The sequence below is a fragment of the Diabrotica virgifera genome, chromosome 6 (genome assembly GCF_917563875.1).
Source record: "Diabrotica virgifera virgifera chromosome 6, PGI_DIABVI_V3a".
Classification (NCBI taxonomy): Eukaryota; Metazoa; Arthropoda; class Insecta; order Coleoptera; family Chrysomelidae; genus Diabrotica; species Diabrotica virgifera.
Window position 1 is genome coordinate 27163795 of NC_065448.1, and position 9483 is coordinate 27173277.

General features: G+C 27.9%; 1 long non-coding RNA gene across 1 annotated transcript; it reads left to right on the forward strand.

Moving 5' to 3' along the window:
- The first annotated feature begins 78 nt into the window (after positions 1-78).
- On the forward strand, positions 79-2111 carry LOC126887399 (uncharacterized). Its single transcript, XR_007699052.1, has 2 exons — positions 79-254; positions 1962-2111. It is a non-coding gene; the product is annotated as an uncharacterized LOC126887399 (long non-coding RNA).
- Positions 2112-9483: the final 7372 nt, after the last annotated feature.

Below are 9483 nucleotides of genomic sequence, written 5' to 3' on the forward strand. Positions count from 1 at the left end.
TACAATGTTTACATATAGAAAAGTTTGTTTTTTTCTGCTTATAATGCCGTTTTCTAAAGATATTAGTGAACAAAATCGATTTGCTAACAATATTTAATATATTTTAAATGTGCTAAAATTGGATTCAACAGCAAAAGTCGCATAAATAACATATAAATAACGAATTTGTTTACCTATTACAAATGGGGTTATGTGGTTGTAACTGTTTATTTTGGGAATAAAATGAAAATGATCAATTAAACGACTGGAAAACTGTAAGTATTACAATTAAAACATGTTTATCCTATCACAAGAGTTCACTTCATTTTAAGAAAGCTAATTATTATTATACAATAGACATTTATAAACTGCCATGTACTTTTAAGGTTACTTTTGATCTGTTTTCAAAGCTTATGATTAAATGTTACCTCTTTATTAATTAGATTTGCCAACAAAAGATGCATGATTAAGGCCAAATGCAATTCCTTTGCTAAAGTCATAAAAAAAGTACCAATACAGTTAAAAAAATTATTTTAAAAAGGTCTCTCAAAAGACATGAAAATATACAACAACTCAAAAAACTAGAGAATGTAAAGAAAGCCAGGTTATTGGAAATGGAATTCCTGTTTAATTGAAAGCCACTAAACTATCCAAGACTTTTCAGAATCAAATGTGTCAACTTGTAAAACGATTCTTCTGACATTTTTAGTAAAAACCAGATTATCCTCAAGAAAAATTCTGTTTTAAGTGAAACTCAAAGTCATATATATAAATATTATTTTGTGAATGTGTCATCTTTGAATGAAACAAATTTTGGACAACATCAAGTTTAGGGCAACCAGACATAACCAATTTGTAATTGACATTTGAGGTAATCTAAAAACACTGACAGTGTTGCCATGTTGTAAAATATTTCTTACTGTAACATCTAAAATTCAAAATTGAATAGAACACAATATATAATTTAAAAATCGAAAACAAATGTAAAGTGCACTTTACATCAACAATAAATTGAACAAGAAATTGACAAAGTTATTCAAGGTCAAATTTGACTTATACAAAATACCCAATTTTGCCGTGAATAAAAAGAAAATAAAGAAATTTGACAAAATAAAACATATCCAATTGTTCTATTTCATCAAATTCCTTTATTTTCTTTTACAAACCATACATTTTGTACACGTTAAATTTGGCCTTGAATAACTTTGTCAATTTCTTGTTCAATTTATTGTTGATGTAAAGTGGACATTAGATATAAATCAGAAAATATATTAAAAGCAATAAAATTATATAAAAATCAATAGTGGCAATAGTTAATAGAAACACTAAACAATGTGAAGATTTCTAAACTGTAACTAATAAAATATCTAAAATACTAAATAGTAATAAAAAGAAACTAACTTAAACCGTAGACTGTAAACTCTAACTAATAAAATATCTAAAATACTAAATAGTAATAAAAAGAAACTAACTTAAATGAATTAACTAACCTATGAAATAAACATCTAAATTATAAAAAAAAAAACATTTTAAACAAGGTCTAAATTCATATGTCTAAATTATAAACAGATATGGCAACACTGTTCACAAAATTCATGCTGTTGCATGGCCGTTGCCCTAAACTTTATGTTGTCCCAAATTTTTTACCTAAACAATTAAATGTATGGATCTAATTAAAAACAATGCTGAATCAAGTACAGTAGAAATACAATCCTTTGAACTTCTAAATGTGATTGTTAAAAGTGTCGAGATAGCTACTGCATAGGGATTCGAAAGGGATAGACTTGTTATGAACGCACTTGATCATGTACTTCTTACTGTTATAAAGTTGAAACAAAACTTATTTTATGCTTTTTTATCAGTCACTTTTAATTGTGTATCAACTTTACGTAGTACATTGTGCAAAAATTGCTAAAATGCAAACATTATATTTATTTTCTGTGTTACATTGGATACTATGATTGAATGTCTTCCTCTTTTAGATAGTAAAGTGAAGAACATCTTGAAGTTCCAATGATGTTTCAAGATGAGATAAATCGAAATAATGGTTGTATGTTAGAAGGACAGAGAATACGAAGAAATGTTATTGCTGCATACTTAGTGTAGTGAAATACAAACTTCAAACATTATAATATATTTTTTTATTTCAAACATTTCATATGATTATGAAAGAACATCTTCCTCTTTAAAACAATGAAGAAGTGAAGAACATAATAAAGTTCCAACGAAAATGATTCCAGATGAGGAAAATCGAAATAATGGTTGTATGTTACGTGTATAGAGAATACGAAGAAATGTTATTGCTGCAAACTTAGTGTAGTGCATTAAAAACTTATTGTCAAATACAAATCAATTTATATCATACTTTTATAATATATAGTGGTACAATTTTATATGTGTTCAAATAAAAATATTAATAAATAAAATACAATAAACACAAATCATGCATATCTTACAATGAATTACAAAATCAAAAATTAATTACAAAAATATCAAAATAAATCTAAAATATTAAAAAGTAACCCATAATTTTTATAGTACCTACATACTTTGGTTGGTACTCTAATAATTTGGAAATCCATTAAAGTTTGTAGATGGAAATTGCAGGTATCTAAAAAATATATAAAGTAACTCAACAATCTCTTTTCAATTAGGGTTGCAGTTGATAAAGATGAATGACCCTTGCTCGGGAAATCAAATGTATCTAAAAAAAATTAAGTAACAGCTTTCTAACAAAACAATCTTAGCACTAAACGGAAACAAAGATACTGGTAAGTATTAAAACATTTTTTGAAAAATCTTTCTGAAAGTGAAAATAAAGACTACTCTCTATGGGAACAACTAAAACTGGGCATGCTTTACAAAAAAATGTATCCAGGACAAACTTCTTCTCTATAAGGCAATACTACGACAAGTCTGGATGTACAGGATTTAATTCTGGGGAACTGCCAGTAACACAAATATGCAAAGACTACAAAGATTCCAATCCAAAGTCTTTCATGATGTCTGATTTTTTTAGTACCACTACCAAATATCACGCTAAACTTAAAATTCTTACAATGAAGATAGCTAAAGCTTGAGTACACATAGATATATCCAACGAAATAAATAAAAACATTTAATGTATGTAAAATGTATGTTAGTCTTCTTCCACTTGCAGAAGATATTTTCAGTTGTTTGTGCCACTGTGAACTTAAGATCTCTAATATTAACCGATGATAAATTTATGAAAACTGATTTTAAATATTAAAAACTTTCAGAGATATTTCAATTTTCGAAACATCTTATAAAAGAGTGAAAAATATTCAGAGACACCTTACAGCCATAAACCAGAGTAAAACTAAAATATTTAATGTTTTTGTATAAATTAATATTAATATTTATGAACTTTTTAAATATATCTTTAAAAATTTTATGATAAATAAAATGTTTTTGAGTAAAGGCAATATTTTTTTATATGGTAATAGAAAAGATTAATATTTGAAATCATATACAGCATCACATTTTATAAATTATAATATTTTTATTATAAAAATAGTAATACAGTGTGTCTACGGATGGGGTGCCCAAGAGGAAAAACTTTTTTATTTTCAATTATAGCGAAAAATGTCATTCTTGATAAAAAGTTTTGCTTGTTCTAAAACCCCATAAAATGAACTAAAATTCAAGTTTTTCAAATCCTGCTTATTTTTATAGCCAATTTTATGTAAATCCCTATAAATTTTTGCACTAAGTTCGAAATTGTAACAATAATAACTTGGGAGAACAACCCTTTCACTTCTCTGGATTACGAAGCCAGACTTTGTCGTTCTCCTTGAATCATCCAATTATTTATTAATTAAATAATTATTAATACAACAATTTTAATAATGAAATTTATCACAAGATAAATTCTTTATTGAACGCTTAACATTGTCAAAAAAATTGACAATTCGCAAATTATTTATCGAAGTTGATAGTTACTAAGCTACATTGTGGCTTGGCAACACTAGATTATTGTTAAGATTTCAAACTTAGTGCAAAAATTTACATAAAATAGGGATTTACATAAAATTGGCCACAAAATTAAGCAGGATTTAAAAGCTTGAATTTTATTTCGTTTTATGGGGTTTTAGAACAAGCAAAACTTTTTATCAATAATGACATTTTTCGCTAAAATTGAAAATAAAAAAGTTTTTCCTCTTGGGCACCCCAACCGTGGACACACTGTATATAATTATAATACTAAAGTCACAATAAAGATGCACTAGAAAGAAACAAACACAAGACATGATTAATGTTATGAGGAGCACTCACAAATCATGATTTACAAAGTTTATACATTGTAAATCATGATTCGGGAGTGCTATTTGTATCATTCAACATGTCTTGGGTTGTTTATTTCTGGTGCATCTTTATTGTGAGTTTAGTATAAGAGAATTACAAGTTTTATGTTAAATCTTCTGAATCAAATTTTTGTTAGGTATCATGTCACTCTTACTAATTTTATCCCATAAACACTTTGAAATAATACATTTTTTAGTTCCATGACTGTTATCAATTGTTGGATATCATATTGGCTACCATATTCGCTATTGTGGCTTTATTGACAGCAGCTCTAACTAATGATGATGGAGTCGATTTTCCATACTATGGTCTTAGATTGTTCAGCTATGATTGTGAGATTCTACCAGAACCACATTTACCTTGGATCTTTCTCTGAATTATCAAATGCAAAAGTTCATATTTTTTAGGGTGTTTCATACCTAAGTATTATTGACCTAAGTATTCCAGCTTGTGTCTCTTTAGTCAAATGGAAATTATTATATGAAACTCTACAAGAACACATTCATATTATAATCAATTAAGTATATTAATTTTAATCACAAATGTTTATTGGTTGAGAGAGTGACTTTTTTACTTATGCTCATTCAAATATTTTTACTATTTTCTGTTAGTTTTTTAATAGTTATTTATGATATAAGTGTTAAAAGTACACATTTAAGGCACGCATGTGAAAGTCTGCAATTCACATGAGTGCCTTAAAAATGTAGTTTTTAACACACATATCATACAATATTTTTTCTACAAACGTAATTACAGAATAATATCTACAAAAACTTTTTTCTACAACTGTGTTAAAAATTCAATTTTTAGCACTCCATAAGAGCATTAAAAATGCTACTTTAAGGCACAAGTGCTTTAAAATTTTTATGGCACTGCAATTCGTATTGACCGTATAGACAATTTTGATGTAATGTCACAAAAATATAAAAATGGAATGTCAGTCAAGTTCAAGTAAAAGTTTTTGTAGATATTGTCCTGTAATTACGTTTGTAGAAAAAATATTGTATGATATGCGTGTTAAAAAGTACATTTTTAAGGCACTCATGTGAATTGCAGAACTCGCTATCGCTCATTCTGCAAACTTTCACATGCGTGCCTTAACCCTTAAACGCCCAAGGGTGGGTAAAAAATGTCCACCTAATGCGTATTCCCTTGTAACTTATTTATTAGGTACATGTGTAAAAATTTTTCAAAAATTATTTATTGTTACAAATACAGCCCTTTATCTAATGTTAATTTGGTTTTACCGATATTTTTGAAAATAAAAGTAATATCTTGAGTTAAATATGGGTGGTCATAAAAAGTACACCTTTTGTAAAACTTGTTACTAAAGGTTTCTCTATAATTTCTCGTTGGTAGGAACATAATCCATATAATTATCGACGTATAATTACATTATCGACATAATTCTCCGCCAATGAGGAGGCTGAAAGGAAGAATGTGGAGAAAATCGACAAATTTGAATTAATGGCAGTTACTGGTATGTTAATTTTTATTTATATTGTAATTTTGTTTTAAGGTTTGCAAATTGTTTATATTAATATTTTAGAAGATGCTGTGTTTCTTAAGCATCAGATTCTTAAGTTTAATCCATTTCCAACAACTCTCAATAAATATATTAGCTATTTTCAAGGTGGACATTTTTTACCCACCCTTAGGCATACATGGGACCTAAAAAAGGTTGGGCGTTTAAGGGTTAAACGTGTACTTTTAACACTTATATCATAAATAACTATTACTTGAACTGACATTCCATTTTTATATTTTTTTGACATTACATCAAAATTGCCTATACAGTCAATACGAACTGCAGTGCCATAAAAATTTTAAAGCACTAGTGCCTTAAGGTAGCGTTTTTAACGCTTGTATGGAGTGCTGAAAGTTGCATTTTTAACACGGTTGTAGAAAAAATAAATTTTATGTATATTTTATCTAAAAAAGTATTTAAGCACTTAAATATTTTTTCAAAAATAGAGTATTTTTATGAACTTCTTTAATTCTTTTTTATTTTAATTTTAATGCAATCTGTTATCATGATAACAATATGACAGATATAAAAAATGACACAGTGGGAACTACACTCAGGGGTGAGAACTCTTTACATATTTATATTAATTTAGTCTACATTACCATATTTCTGACTTTTTTACAAATTAGTAACTACTATCTACTTCCCAGTGGTGTAGAGATCTGTAACTTTTCTTAACCCTCTAGTGCCCTAGTTTGCCTCAAGGCGGACCATAATAAAAATTTCCATGCTTACTATTTAAGTATTTTATAGCTGCAATACCGAAACCAGCCTCTGGACTAGATCAGATAAGCATCCAGCTTTTAAAAGTTTGGGTGATCAGACAGATTTTTACCCTATAATTTTCAGTTTAGCATGATATTTGGTAGTGGTACTAAAAACATCGGACATCATAAAAGACTTCGGATTAGAATCTTAATAGTTTTTGCATATTTGTATTACTGGCAGTTCCCCAGATTTAAATCCTGTACATCCAGACTTGTCGTAGTATTGCCTTATAGAGAAGAAGTTTGTTCTGGATACATTTTTTTGTAAAGCATGCCCAGTTTTAGTTGTTCCCATAGAGAGTAGTCTTTATTTTCACTTTCAGAAAGATTTTTCAAAAAATGTTTTAATACTTACCAGTATCTTTGTTTCCGTTTAGTGCCAAGATTGGGCGCGTTCACCAGATGCAAACGTTGGCAATCAGTTTGCGCTTTATGGTTCTGAACGACTTGCTAATGTCAAACATGTTTGGAAAGCGGTCGCCATTTTTGCAAACATAAGATATTTAAGTTGAACTTTGCAAACGTGTTGAAATATGGCGGGAATTTAAATTGTATATATTGTAAAATATATTGATAAGGGTTTTATATATAAAATAAAGGCTACTGAAGACATTCTGCTACGTTATTATCTATTAAATAAATTTTCTTTTTTCCTTTAATAAAAAAAATAAATTCAAAAACGTATTTATTGAGAAAATTTATTTTAGGTTACGTTCAAACCAAGCAAGCAAAATGTCAAATTTTAACCTAAACAACCAACCGTTCAGTTCGCTGTCAACAAGTTTAGAATCAAAGCGCAAACATTTGTGAATGTGTTTGCATCTGGTGAACGCAGTCATTGTTTTGTTAGAAAGCTGTTACTTAATTTTTTTTTAGATACATTTGATTTCCTGAGCAAGGGTCATCTTTATCAACTGCTACCCTAATTAAAAAGAGATTGTTGAGTTACTTTATATTATTATATTTTTTAGATACCTGCAATTTCCATCTACAAACTTTAATGGATCTCCAAATTATTAGAGTACCAACCAAAATATGTAGGTACTATAAAAATTATATGTAACTTTTTAATATTTTAGATTTATTTTGATATTTTTGTAATTAATTTTTGATTTTGTAATTCATTGTAAGATATACATGATTTGTGTTTATTGTATTTTATTTATTAATATTTTTATTTGAACACATATAAAATTATATCACTATATATTATAAAAGTATGAAATAAATTGATTTGTATTTGACAATAAGTTTTTAATTCACTACACTAAGTTTGCAGCAATAACATTTCTTCGTATTCTCTATACACGTAACATACAACCATTATTTCGATTTTCCTCATCTGGAATCATTTTCGTTGGAACTTTATTATGTTCTTCACTTCTTCATTGTTTTAAAAAGAAAGATGTTCTTTCATAATCATATGAAATGTTTGAAATAAAAAAATATATTATAATGTTTGAAGTTTGTATTTCACTACACTAAATATGCAGCAATAACATTTCTTCATATTCTCTGTCCTTCTAACATACAATTATGTCGATTTACCTCATCTTGAAACATCATTGGAACTTCAAGATGTTCTTCACTTCACTATCTAAAAGAGGAAGACATTCAATCATACTATCCAATGTAACACAGAAAATAAATATAATGTTTGCATTTTTAGCAATTTTTGCACGATGTACCACGTAAAGTTGATACACAATTAAAAGTGACTGATAAAAAAGCATAAAATAAGTTTTGTTTCAACTTTATAACAGTAAGAAGTACATGATCAAGTGCGTTCATAACAAGTCTATCCCTTTCGAATCCCTATGCAGTAGCTATTTCGACACTTTCAACAATCACATTTAGAAGTTCAAAGGATTGTATTTCTGTAACTGTACTTGATTCAGCATTGTTTTTAATTAGATCCATACATTTAATTGTTTAGGTAAACAAATTGTTTCATTCAAAGATGACACATTCACAAATATGACTTTCGAGTCTCACTTAAACAGAATTTTTCTTGAGGATAATCTGGTTTTTACTAAAAATGTCAGAAGAATCGTTTTTACAAGTTGACACATTTGATTCTGAAAAGTCTTGGATAGTTTACTGGCTTTCAATTAAACAGGAATTCCACTTCCAATAACCTGGCTTTCTTTACATTCTCTAGTTTTTTGAGTTGTTGTATATTTTCATGTCTTTTGAGAGACCTTTTTAAAATAATTTTTTTAACTGTATTGGTACTTTTTTTATGACTTTAGCAAAGGAATTGCATTTGGCCTTAATCATGCATCTTTTGTTGGCAAATCTAATTAATAAAGAGGTAACATTTAATCATAAGCTTTGAAAACAGATCAAAAGTAACCTTAAAAGTACATGGCAGTTTATAAATGTCTATTGTATAATAATAATTAGCTTTCTTAAAATGAAGTGAACTCTTGTGATAGGATAAACATGTTTTAATTGTAATACTTACAGTTTTCCAGTCGTTTAATTGATCATTTTCATTTTATTCCCAAAATAAACAGTTACAACCACATAACCCCATTTGTAATAGGTAAACAAATTCGTTATTTATATGTTATTTATGCGACTTTTGCTGTTGAATCCAATTTTAGCACATTTAAAATATATTAAATATTGTTAGCAAATCGATTTTGTTCACTAATATCTTTAGAAAACGGCATTATAAGCAGAAAAAAACAAACTTTTCTATATGTAAACATTGTAAATGTCAGCACAATAGGTCCCGACGGCGGCCATGACACTTTGGCAGTTAGGAGGGGGTACGATTACGGTTTATCCCAATAGCGTAGCTAAAAAAATATTAGTAGATTTCTATTCAATTGAGATAGAAAGAGTGGTGACATCTAGTGACTGTCTCAAATAAAA